The following is a 13,457-nucleotide window of genomic DNA, read 5'->3' as shown; positions in this document are numbered from 1 at the left end:
CTCTTCCTGATGAAGACAAGTCCAAGAAAGTATAAAATTACGTGATCGTGTGGTATCTTCTGTGGTTTCCAGCGTGGCCACCTTTGAAAAGATCAACATGCTAAAATAGCCAATAATATAGGTCCTGGCACATATATGCACACGTGCATATACATTTATAAAGTGACCTGTTTCTGTGTAATAACTCCCCTTAAAACTCAGGGGTCTCAAACCATAACCATTTTGTTATTGCCCAGTTTGTGGGTCGACTGGGCACAGCCAGGAGGCCCTGTCGTGTCGGGTGAGCTCGGCTGTGGTTGCAGGCACCTGGGGGCTCAGCTGGGCCGGCACCTCTGAGATGGACCCATCACCCCCCCTGGAGCCTCCGCTAGGACACCAGGAGAGCTGGGCCTCTTCCTCTCCCCACGGAATCCCAGGGCCTCCCTCTCCATGTGGGCTTTCCATGTGGTCCTGTTGGGTAGCTACATTTCTTAGATGATGACTCGAGGCTTCCAATAGCCCGAAAGCAGAGCCGCCCAGACTTCTTAAGGCCTAGCCCTGGGACCAGCACAGTGACACACATGATGTTTGTTAATGTGAGTCTCTGACTCAGCATGGAAGGGCACTGCTAAAAGGATGTCAAGGCCAGGGTTGTTGGGAGTCATCTTTGGAGACCAGCCACCATGGATACAGCATGCAATCAAATGATGACCCAGTCTATTAAGGAAATAGCCTGAATGTTTTTTAAAAATCTCCGAAGCATTGCTAAAGTACATGATTTTCCTGATTAGCTTAAAGGGAAAGATAATCAAAGCATGAAGTTCTCTAAGAAATTAATTATCGGCATGCATTAAAGAAATACCTTAACTAGACCAGCAAGTAAAGATTGTAGCTTGGTTCCCACTCTGACTGCCTTTTACTTACCATGGAAGATACATCCCTTGAGAAAAATCAAATGGAACTCTATTTTAAGGAACTCTCTTGTCCTGACGAGAATGAAGCTCTGATGGCCTCACGAGCCTCCCCCAAGACAGAGGAAGGAACATCCATTTCAGTGCCTAGGAGTATTTTGTTTGTTTTGTTTTACGTTTTACTTTTTTTTTTCACGGAAACACACTCAGCAGGGCCAGTGGTGGTGTTAAACATACCTTGCGTTATTATCTGTTCAATGAAAACACTCTCTAGAGTTCAGAATTCAGCAGCACTTAATCACCAGAAAATGGGTCCTGGCCCAGGACTAACTGTAATAGGGAAGAACAAATCTGATCCCATATTAGACCTGTTCCTTTTCCTTTTAACACCTGTGCTCTATTGCCTGTACTTAGTTATGCTGGCTCTGCACCTTTTGTAGAAGTATGTTGCCTACAGCCTGAAATGTACAGGAGAGCCTATTATCAGGGCTCTGACCTTTACGAGTCCATTCATATAGAGATAAAAAGTTGCAGAACAGAGAATAACATTTGTCTCGCTGGAGGTTTACAGGAACATGGTGACCTGACCTACGTGGACACCTGCAAGAACAAAGGATCCAACACCAAGAAGCCTGCAACGATCAATGACACCGCTCCCTCGCCTGGCCTTTAAAGCGCTTTGCTGAACCGCGTCAGGGAGTTCAGGTTTGTCCGGCCCGAGCCACCCATCTCCTTGCGTGGCCCTGCGACGAACCTTTCTCTGCTCCCGACTCCAACGTTTTGGTGTGCGTCAGGCACACAAACTTGTGTTCCACGACACACCACTATTTCACAGCCTGCACTTGTGCGCTGTTCTCCTCAGGTACCCAGTGAGACCCACAGAGCGCCCGGCACTAAACTGGAAGGAACATGCACACCGGGAGACAAACACCATGATTATTTTAATCTTATAAATAAGACATTGTATTAGGAAGATCCATAAGTGAACATGGTCATCTAATCACTGGAATAAGTTTGCCAAAAGCAGCAATATTCGAAAATCCACCAGCAAACTGTGAGAATTGTGGAGAGTTAAACTTTGCACTCAGTTATCCCTCCTCTCTCCTTTACACACAGCTTCCATCAGGGTCTGACCAGGCGTGCTGTCTCCCAACCACAAAAGGAAGGAGGCAAGATGCCTTAGGCTCACAGCCCTCTGGCAGGGAGCCCTCTCCTTCCTCATCCTCACAGACAGGCCATCAGCATTTTCTTCCATCCCCCTCACTCCCACCCGCTCGGTCCACCTCCAGTGGCTTCTGCTCACTGAACACGATGGAGGGTTTTCCCTCCTCGCCGTGTGTGACCAGGCAGTAATGCCTCCTCCCTGAAGCCCCCCTTCCTTTGGCTCCGTGACCCACCCTCCTCCCATCTCCTCCAGGGCCCGGCCTCCTCCATGCCACATCTGGACTCTGGGTCCGCATCTCTTCTCCCTGGTGCTTTCATCCAGACCTACAGCTTTGCTCACCATCTACACACCTGACACACACACAATGCCAATGTCCATCTCTACCCGAGAGCTCACTCTCCTCTGAAACTGGATGCCTGGCTCCCCAGACATGAGTTAGGATGGTCTGACCCGTCCCCTCCCACATCCAAGTCACCCAGACACCAGCGCCTCCCACACCAGACGCTCCCTCCCCATCTTCCCAGCCTCACCCAATGGCATGCACACACGCCAGAAACCGAGACACCATCCCAGGTACCTCCCTCTACTTCAGGCCGTAAATAACATTCACCACCAAGATTTACAGCTTTACTTCCTAAAATAAGCCATCAACTTGTCTGTATTTCCTTCCTGCATCCCCAGTCCATCCAACCTGCCATCATCTATCACCTGAACAATGCAGTTTATATATGAATATACATATATATGAATACATATATATATATATATATATATATATATATATATGTAGAGAGAGAGAGAGAGAGAGAGAAATAGTCAATTAGAGGAAACTTTTCCAAAGTTATATGTCCCCCATCTCTCTAATAGACCATAATTGCTTTTAGGGTAAAGATAAAAATCCTTTGAATTTTCAGTTGCTCCAGGGCACCGTCCTCCCTTCCTTCTGTCAGAATTCTCTCTGCTCACGCCTTCCACTTTGGAAACTCACCTTCACCCTCATCCATCAGATCTCAACTTGAAGGTCACTTCCTCCATGAACTTCCTTCTTGACCGTATATACATTACACCACCTTTGTCTCACTCCATTGTATTAATTACAGATGCAACCAGGCATCTATTAAGGTCATCATTTGGTTGATGTCTTCCTACCCCACTCGGCCATGGGCACGTTCAAACAGAGCCTGCTATATCCCCACCGCTTAAAATAAATACTTGTTTTAAATAAATATCTGTTAAATAAAATTTTTGGATAAATAAATAAATGTTTGTTGATAGATGATGGGGATGAGTTATATTCTGATGAAAAGGTTACCACAAAAAAATACTTGGCTTCACCCATAAAATGTGTGACTCCACCGTCCTGCCTTGATATAAAGCATGTAATAAACTTGATTGAATCTGTTTAAGAGCACAGTATCTTCAAATGAAGTATCATTAACCTTTTCAGGGTCCCAGTACCTTTTACTGATTTGGGGGAGCTATGGATCCTCTCCCTAGCAAATGCATACATGAACCTACATGCACAGAAAATGTGACTTATGACTCTAGCCAGTGCGCTCCTGGACCCCAGTGAGAACTCCTGTTCCCGGGTCTGGGAAGAGTCACCCTCAACAACACATATGACTGTGCAGGACACCTGATCAAAGGTCCTCCACACATAGAGAAGGGGCTAGTTATTATTAATCCTGCAAATGAGCACGCTGATGAGAAAGCCAGCTCTATCACTCGCTAAACGAGTCATTTGTGGGAAACACCAGGGGCCTCTTAGAGTCTAAGGATTGGAAATAATGTGTGAAATTCCAGCACAGTGCTTGGTTCATAATAGGGATGCAATGAAGGTTAGCTATTATTTATACTTGCTAGTGAGTTTTCACCCTAAATAATTTACTTCACCATTTATTGTCTATTAAGCTAAATAGCCTTGAAAGGAAAATATGGAAAAAGTCCACTTTCTTTGCCCCCCAGAAATGCAAATTAAAAACAACCATAAGAGGACAAATAATTTTCCCATACCAAAAAATTATGGAGATACATATACACATATATCCAGTTAAAGGAACCAGATGAAGAATTCATGGATGATATTTTTAGCCATATGCAAAAATGAAAATGCGACAGAGGGAATGAGCCTCTCCAATAGTCCTCAAAACAGGAAAAGCTGTCAACAAAATGAGATGGGGAAATAGAGAGATAAAGAAAATATGATATTATTGAGGAAACCGTCAATTTATGGGTTCCTTGGCTTTTCATGTGAGTTTGGAGAAATTACTAGTTTGTCAGTGAAAATGCGTAGCGGCAGGGGAGCAGATCTGGAAAATATTTGTGTACTGTTTGACAATGTAATATTTCAGGGGGCAAAGGGGACATTTCAGCCACAATGGAAAAAGCACCAAAGCTGTGACTCAATCTGCTGTCGCCCTCCTTCCTCAGCTCCCGTCTGCACTTGAGCTCACATCTATTAGCTGGGGGGAGCTATGCATGCTGCCTGGTTCTGTTCCTCTAGGACAAGGCATTTCCTTTTTTGAAACTTAAAGAAATGCCAGCAGCTTCGTGACTTAAGTCCAGATCATGGGATCCATTACAAAGAAAAGCATAAAACTTTCAAACTGAGTTGGGAACTCTACAAAGCAGCCAACCCCCACTCTTCAAGATGTCCATCATGAAAGACACGCTATCTAGCTTAAAAGAAACTAAAGAGACACGATAACTAAGTGCAGTGCTTGGTCCTTGGTTGGATTTTTTAAAGTCAGCCTTCAAGGACATTATTGGACTGACTGGGAAAACATATTGAATAGTTGTATTATAATAATGCTAAATTTTCCGAGTGTGGTGGAACAATGCTCTCCACCCTCACCCTTCCAAAGACGTTCAAATCTAATCCTCGGAAGCTATGGATGTGTTGGGTTGCATGGACCGTGTAGTCAAGCTTGCAGATGCTAAATCAACTGACCTTAAGACAGGGCTGGTTTCCTGTACTATCCAGGTGGACCTGATGTCATCACCAGGGTCCTTAAACGGTGAAGAAGGAGGTAGGAGAGCCAGAGTCAGGGCAGAGTGATGTGGGAAGGGCTCCGTAGGCCGTTACTGGGCTTGAGGACGGAAGGGGCCACGAGCCAAGCGGTGCAGGAGCCTTCAGAAGGAGCACAGCCCAGACGGCACCTTGATTTGAGCCCAGTGAGACCCACTTCAGACTTCTGACATCCAGAAGCGAAAAATAATAAATTTGTGTTAAGCCCCCAAAGATGAGACTATTTGTTATAACAGCAACAGAAACTAATACACCAAGTGAGATAATTTTGAGATTAGGTAGGAGACCGTTCTTGTCCTTGGGAAATATACGTGGAAGAATTTAGGACTAAAATGCCATGCTCTCTGCAACTATCTCACACGTGGCTCAGCAACAAAAAGAGGGGGCTCAGACACACACATGCTATGATAATAACAATCCATCTCAGTGAAAGGAATGTAGGTGTTCACTATACCAGCAAGTGTCTTGGGGAGGCAGAGGGTGGTTCTAAGGTTTTTCAGAATAAATGTTTGGGGCATAAAATAACAAGAAAAAAAAAAAAAGAAGGCTGTAAGATCTTACTAGAGTTCTGCCAGAAGGGGGATTTTAATCAATCAGCAAAGTCGATCATCGGCAAAGAAACAGAGGTGACACCTGCTGTGTATCTGAAGATCCCAGACAATCTACTCGGACGGTAGTGATTAGACAACCCCACACGCGTGCAACCTCTCCCTCCCCGGCAGACATCAGAAGTTTTATTCTCCAGAGGGGAAGAGAATGTCTTTGGGATAGAAGCACCAGGCGGACTTGAGGGTGAAAATATCAAACAGAAAACAGGGAGCAGGTGAAGGGAAAGCTGGCCTGTTGGATGTTCAGTCTCCACTTTCTCCCCAGCATAGCACCTACAACACCCGCGGCTGGCTCCCCGAGCCAGGGCAGCAGACTGGAGATGAGACACCTGCCTGAACACTCTGACCAGCCGAGAGGGACCTCACAAGACTGCAGCGCGGGTTCCCTCCAAACTGGCCATCAAGACCACCCTGCAGTGAAGCCACCCAGGAGCACCGAGCTGTCCATCATCATTGCAGTGACACTCTGCCATTTGAGAAATATTTTAATATGAAAGAAATATTTTAATATGGAAACATCCCCTACGGTTTTATTAACAGTATCAGAGAACATGAAAAGATAGCGCATCCATACAACAGACCATTAAAGAAATTTCTTAAAAGGAATATGTGGAGAATGAGAGACTTGGAAAACAAATATTTTCTTTCAAGAGCAAACAATAATAGCTCTTGAAAGTTAATACTAGGAAAGCAGGAATTTTTTAAGTTCAGTGACAGAGTTGGAAGACAGAGAGGAGAAACTTTGCGGCAGACGGGGTGCCTGTAGCTCTCCATTTCACTGTTTCCATGGTGACCAGCCACCTGTTTATCAGCCTATTTCAATGTGTCCACAGTCTAAACACTCTGGCCTGGGGCTCAGGGTCACCATCTCAGGAACCGGGGGTCTGGAACCGTGGTACCGGCTTCAGCCAGTGCAAGAAGGATGAGTCCACCTGAGGACCAAGCTCAAGGTGACAGATGAGGTGTGAAAGGCAGACCCAAAGTTGGGCAGGAGACCAGAGGAGATGCTGGAGGAGGATTGCTAGGAACCAGCCCACAAAGCGGGAGCTGAGGGTCAGCGGTGTCCTACCACCAGCCCCATGAGCAGGGTGGGAGCTGAGGCAGAAGTTTCTCTGGGTAGCTCTTCTATGTCTGGGCCCATCTCTGATCCGCTCCATTCTGTTTTGGTCTTAAGGTTTAACCATCAAAAGTCAACCTGATTTTGGCCACTTTCATCCCAATATCATAGGACATTTTAAAAACAAAACCACCAAACTTTCCCGTAAAGCAAGGAAACATAAATATATTGATTAAGAAACATGTCTCCATTCTAACTTTTATAGCAACCATAATTTACTCTCTGGGGCTCTTCCCACAGGGACACAGTTTTCCCTTTCACTGCCTTCCCTTCAAAATCAAACATGATACTTTTGTTCATGTCTAGCCTTTCTCCCAGGGCGTTGGAAGTTTCGTTGGTGTTGCCCAAATGAAGTGGCTCGTTCTCATCCTTATCTGTGGAACGCATTTCATCTTACGTACGTCCACTGGTGATAACTAACATTTTCATTTAACAAGAACCTATCACTAATAAGTATCATATTTCCATTTGATAATTATTTTTCCTATTAAAAACCATTTTTAATTTGCCAAGTTTGTAAAGAATTACAATAATCTCTACATTAAGTAAAAGCTATTAGCAATTTTCTTAATTGCAGAAGGAATCACGGTAACAACTCAAAGCTAGAATTTGCATTATTTTATAACCAATGCTTAAATGTCACTTATTTGGTGATGTTTCCTAATTATTCTCTCATTTTAGACACGCTGAGACACTGACATCAGAGATGGGTATTGCTGGCAAGCTGTGTTTTGAAAATTCCTCTCTGGACCCCAGCCTGCTTGTGACTCAGAGGGTCACCCATGTGCCTTCGGATTCTAGCATTCAGCAATTTGCTTACTATTCCTTCTGCAAATTTTTCAAGTCTTTCTAAGTTTTCTTAGCGTGAAGGTGTAGAATCCCTGTATGTGAACAATAATTTTTTGTGGTCATATGATTTGCTCTAAAAAATCTTCAGTATAGAAAAGACACAGAGAGGAGTTTTCCCCTCCAGGAGCCCCAGCACTTGCTCCGGCCCCAGGGCTCTCAGACAAATAAGAACACAGACCACAGGCAAGGAGGCAGAGGGAGCCTGGGAGGACAGCGCTGGGCAGAGGCTGAGCTCCAGAAACCTACATAGAGGCCCCTAGAGGGTTTGGCCAAGTACCAACCTGCAAGCACTGTGTGGGGAGAGATGCCCCAGGCCAGGGAAACAGCTCCCAGGAAAAAACAGTTACCAGGAAGCTGCTAGCCAACAATCTCCAGGGCTCAGCTCCTGGGCAGGGAAAGGGAGGGGAGGGGACGAGGGAGGGAGGGAGAAAGAGATCAGGAAGGATGAGGCAGGGAGGACGAGGGGAGGAAGAGGCGGCGAGAAGGAGGAAAGAAGGGAGCAAGAAAGACAGAGGGAGGGAGGGAGGACGGGCAGGGCAGGATGCGGAAGGTGTACGTAGGAACCTGGCAATCACATCTTGTCCGTTGATTTGAGGAGGGTGTGTGCGGGGAGGGAGGATGGGGATTGAGGAGCAGGTCAGGACACCTGACTCTTCCCAGGAAAAGGCTAAGTCGAAAGAGGAAATTGCAACATGACCGCAGGTCACAGTGCTTGTATTTCACCATCATTGACCCTGCGCGCCACTGCTGTTCGGTCAGGGACTTAGCGTCACGGGAGGAGATGTGGATTCAGAGTCCAGAGATCGTGGCAAGAGTCCCCGCCAAGTCAGGGAGCAGAACCTGCACCCACTGTCTACACTGTTCTGTGTCAGCACTTGGGATCCGTGAGCTTAAAAAAAAGCAGACAAGATCCTTGCCATTTACATTCAGTTTACATTCTAGGAGGGGTAGGCCTGCATTTTCTCATCTAAAAGACGGCAATAAGAGTCATTTTCACGGGTCATTGTAAAGGCCGGGCTTGGACGTCTCCACAGATCCTGACTCTTCAAGAGCAGGACTGTGTCTTCCTTCAACAGACAGTTGCGAGTCCCTGCTGTGTGCCCAGCACAGGCCGAGATGCTGAGGATGGGCCCCAGGGCGTGCAAAGGCCGCTCCTCTGTGAGTCGTCACCATCTTCTCTAACTGCACAGAACGTGCTCGAAGCCCTCACTTAGGCCAGACACTATTTTCATTTAATCTTAGCAGTGAGCTACATTTAGTGTAACTAAAAAAAGTGAGGAAAGAACAGCTGTCACTTCCATCTCACTGGTGGACGCGGGGCAGGAAGGTGAAACCACTTGCCCAAGGTGCACGGGTCTTAGCTCAGTGAAGCTGAGATCCGAACCCAGGCAGGCAGACTCTGAGACCCTGAGCTAAACCTGTGCCCATACTGTGTCCTCACTGCCACTTTACAGAGTTGGTTCCAACGCTCAGCACAGGCCTGGCACATAACTGGCCTTTAAGAACGCACAAAATGGTATTCACAGATCAGTAGTCAGAACACAGCTACATAAGCAAAAAGTAAGAGCGTGGACCAAGTTTTACATTCTGTGTCTATTTCTCCAAGAGCAGCCCTCCTGGTCCTGCCAAGCCAGCATGTGGCCCCGGGAGCTCAGGCCAGGCCTGGCCACGTCCATGCCACGCACTGCCTGGCGTGGCGCACCTGCCCCCAGGTGTGTGGTCTCAGCGAGTAAAGAAACAGCAGATAATTGCAAACACCCTTGTTGTGAATCTGGGACATGGCCAGGCTCCTTCTTCCCCACCCTAATTACTATGGAAGCCCTCAGCAATGAGACCATCTCAGTTTCATCAAGAAACAACAGAAATAACGAAGAAACTACTGGTTGATATAAATGGCAAGCGTGACCAGGATTGGTTATATGAAGTGATGTTTGTCATCACGAATGTCACCTGCATTCACAAGCTCATGGCCATTTCTATTAAAGGTGTAGGCCCCTAAGTGCCTAGGATGATGAAAATTATGCAAAGGAAAAGAATCCTATTTTTTTCTCAGAATTGTGCCATTTGGTTATAAAAGCTGCAGGGAAACCTGTTCAGAAACATATAAATGTAAAACTACAGACACACACACACACTCCTACATAAGCAAATTGCAGAATAGATTTGCTACAGTTGAATATTTCCATTTCTCTAAAATTTCACTAACTGCCTTGGTAATTATGCTTATAAAACTATAAGGGGCTAATGTAGAACAAAGAACATTTTTAGTTCCAGAAGTGAAATACGAAGGGAAGTCTGAGAGACGGGAGGGAAAGGGTGAAGCGCCATGTGCCGTGTTCACACCCGTGTACCAAGTTCATAACCGTGCACCCCGCCTGCAGGCTGCACCCACGCCAACCACCGACTGATTCATTTTTCACACCATTTCAAACAGGAAATTAAAGTATATAACAGGTTTTTTAACTGACTTTTCAACTGTTGTTTTAATGCTTAGATATTAAGAAGGGGCTCGTTTCACGGGCATATTTTTGATCCACCCTTCCAATAACCAGAATGATTGGATTACAAAATAATTCCCAGTGCTAAACCACTTCACCCTTCATCTACACCATGCTTTATAGGAACTTCCTGCCCTTTGGCTCTCAGCTGAGACCCTGATGACAGTGCATGATTCAGTCCCCAAAGAGGATGAAACGTCGGCACTGAAGGTGCCACATTTTAATTTGATGGAAGCAGAGATACAAATGAAATCAACCTAAAATCTATTTGTGATCCATGATTTTGGGAACCGCTGAGTCAGGAAAAGCAGAGAAAGGGGAATTTAGCGTCATGCTCTGTTTGTACACGATTAACTTTCAGAGTCCCGATCTGTCTTTTTTAGAAGTAATAAACCAAGCCCTAGAGTTTCTGGCATGCCTTGGCATGCGGATTTGCTGTTGTGTCTTTTTCCAGCATCTTCACATTTGAGTGCACATAAATTCAGACTTGATGGAGGTCAGACCCTCATTAATTCACTTGACCAGACTGGAAAACAGCTCTCTGAGAAATGGTGGAGAAAAAAGTATTTCCCCCTCGTTCACAAACAAGGAATTTACAAACAAGGAATTACCTCGTTCACAAACAAGGAATATATCAGGAAAATCAGACCAAAGAAAAAAGTAATTCAGTACCAACCCTACAATTATCATCCAGGTTCTACCACAATCCCAATGTAACTGGTAAAAAGTAAGTTAAAATATGTTTTAGTATCAAATTTTTCTTTCAGCTACAATTTAGAAATGCTTATAAAAATCATGAGCTGGCATCCACTGTCCTGATGCATCTTGAAACTCAGGACGGACCTCATGTCATGAGAGTAAACTATGACACTGAATTTCAAAGTGCTCATGTAACGGGATGGACTCTACAAAGACCCCAAAGAAATAACTATTCCAAGCCTCTGAGCCAAGGTCGTCCTATCGATAGAGCAGGAAAGGGCGTTCCAGAAGGCAAAGCATTTTCAAAAGTTAACACTCCACAGATGCACCTTAACGCTTTTAAGAAATGTCTTTGGCAGATGGAACATCAATCTAAGGAGGGAGAGAAAAACAAAATCAGTTCATGTGGAGAAAAAGAGAACGGTTCTCTGAAAGCACGGCATCCCTTACAATGCTGTGATCCTGCCTGAAAGGAAGGGGAAAAGAAAAGGGAAAGAAAGGAGCCAAGCGTTCTCTAGGGATTAGAAAGTCACTGTGCTTTAAAGGGCACTGAACTCCCACGGGGTCTTAACATTGGAATGACAGCAGAAAGCCAAAGGTCACACAGTCTACCGGGGAGGTCATGACCTTTGGAAGAACTTCCTCCATTTGAAAATAGCCGTGGTATGGAGTGAAAAGAATGGAAACTCATTTATATTTTGGAAAATGTAATTGGGCCGATGGCCTACGAGGAATGGGGCTCCGGAAGGCAAAGGGGGGCAGGTCACTGCCGCCAACGTGCGGGGTCACGGCGCAGCGAGCGGGTGTTCCTGGCGGGGCCGCCGGGGGAACAGGCGGAGAGGGCCCAGGGCTCCCCGGGGAAGAGCAGTGACTCGCTCGCCCACATTAAGCCGCCTTCCAGGGGTTGCTTTCCCAAAGCTGGCATGCTCAGAGGTGGAATCTGTTTACTAGGGCTTGCCCCTTGCTTTGGGATCTAGGTGTTTACATTAAATAGCAAATTCCTACTGTGAGAGGAGGCTCCGGGTTTCCATTTTCATCTCATGGTTCATTTCCCCGATCCATCTTGCTTACTGATGGCCCCTGGGATCTCATGCCTGTGCCCTGCAGTATGAGGAGGAGGTAAAAGCCTGTTTTCAGTCGCTCCTCTGCTGGGGGCATATGTTCAGATAAAACTGGTAAGAAAAGTTACAAAGGCATCACATCGAATATCACATGCAAATCTGCCGGCTTCTACTCTGTGTGGCCGTTTAAACGGTGTCCCTCAACCACAGCATGTCACCCCTGACTCTTTTAGAGAAGTTTACACTAAAAGAGACCTACGTGTGTGCGCGACTGTAACGACTACTCAGATCTTAACTACAGCTTCCTTTCAGCCAACATGCACCCAGCACCTAGTGTACACCAGGAATGTTGCTAAGAGCTGCAAACATCACTGGGAAAGTATATTCTCTTTGCCTATAAGGAGTTTACCGTTTTCTGGACCAGTAAGCCCTGGACCCCAAGCAGCTTTGGGGAGTCCAGAATATCGAAACCCCAACTGAAAGGCTGGGTAAACTTCAGAAAGTTTGATACACAAAATAAAGTCAACTGACCAGCAGAGGAACACCCACCTCCCCATTCAATCACAATTCTTTCTGCTCGTGTTTTGTTTTCTTTGACCTTGAATTCTAAGGCAAAATGCTAACAGCTGGTCCAGGAAACTCAGGCATGCAGCTAACACTCTCATTTTTGCCTTGAAGTTCCTACAACTTCTGTAATGGGTATGCAACAAGGAAGTCTGATGTGGGGTTCAGTGAGAGCACACGATCCGTGAATCAGGGGGGTAAGTGGGCAGTGAGGACGGGGGGTCTCCCTCTGGTCACCCCCCTCCCAGCCCTGCAACAGCCTTGGTGACTCTCCCGTCAGACCAGGCTGAACCCCAGGGCTGAGAAGGCCCTCCCAGCAACACCCTTGCTGGGAAATGCTGAGATTTATAAACGACCACATTGATTAAATTCTGTGCACTTAGCCTGGGTTAGGAACCAGGGTGATCCTAGGAAAACAGGGGGGAGAAGGGGAAAAAGTGAGGGAGGGTAGAGGTGGGAGAGAGAGAGAGAAAGAGAGGGGAGGAGGATGGAAGGAAGGGAAGGAGGAGGGAGAGCCTCCAGGACGGCCTCCTCCATAGCCTCTGAGTTCGATCCAAATAAGCAAGTGCCCCTGGAGCGCTGCCAGCAGTAGAGACACCCCGTGAGCCACAGGTACAATCCTAAATGTCCCAGGAGCCACATTTCGGAAAGTAGAGCGTAAGAGACGCAGTTCATTTTAATGATATAGTTTATCTAACCCGACATAGACAGAAATAGCATCATGTAAACACGAAGTCAATATTGTGTTGCTGTCCTTTCCTTTCCCACTGCGTCATGGACTCCGACGCAGTTCCACACTCGCGGCCCCCCAGGACGAGCCACGTTCACGCTCTCAGAGAACCAGGCGACAGTGCACCGTGGTCTCTCAGCAAGCAAACCCCCGTAGAATCGTGGCATTTTAAGTAAAACCCAGGCACTGCCTCTGGGCTGGGCCAGAGTCTCTTTCTTGAACAAAATCCTTTTTCCTGAATCTATAAT

Source organism: Phocoena sinus, chromosome 13, assembly GCF_008692025.1.
Source record: "Phocoena sinus isolate mPhoSin1 chromosome 13, mPhoSin1.pri, whole genome shotgun sequence".
Classification (NCBI taxonomy): domain Eukaryota; kingdom Metazoa; phylum Chordata; class Mammalia; order Artiodactyla; family Phocoenidae; genus Phocoena; species Phocoena sinus.
Note: the sequence above shows the minus strand (reverse complement) of the source record.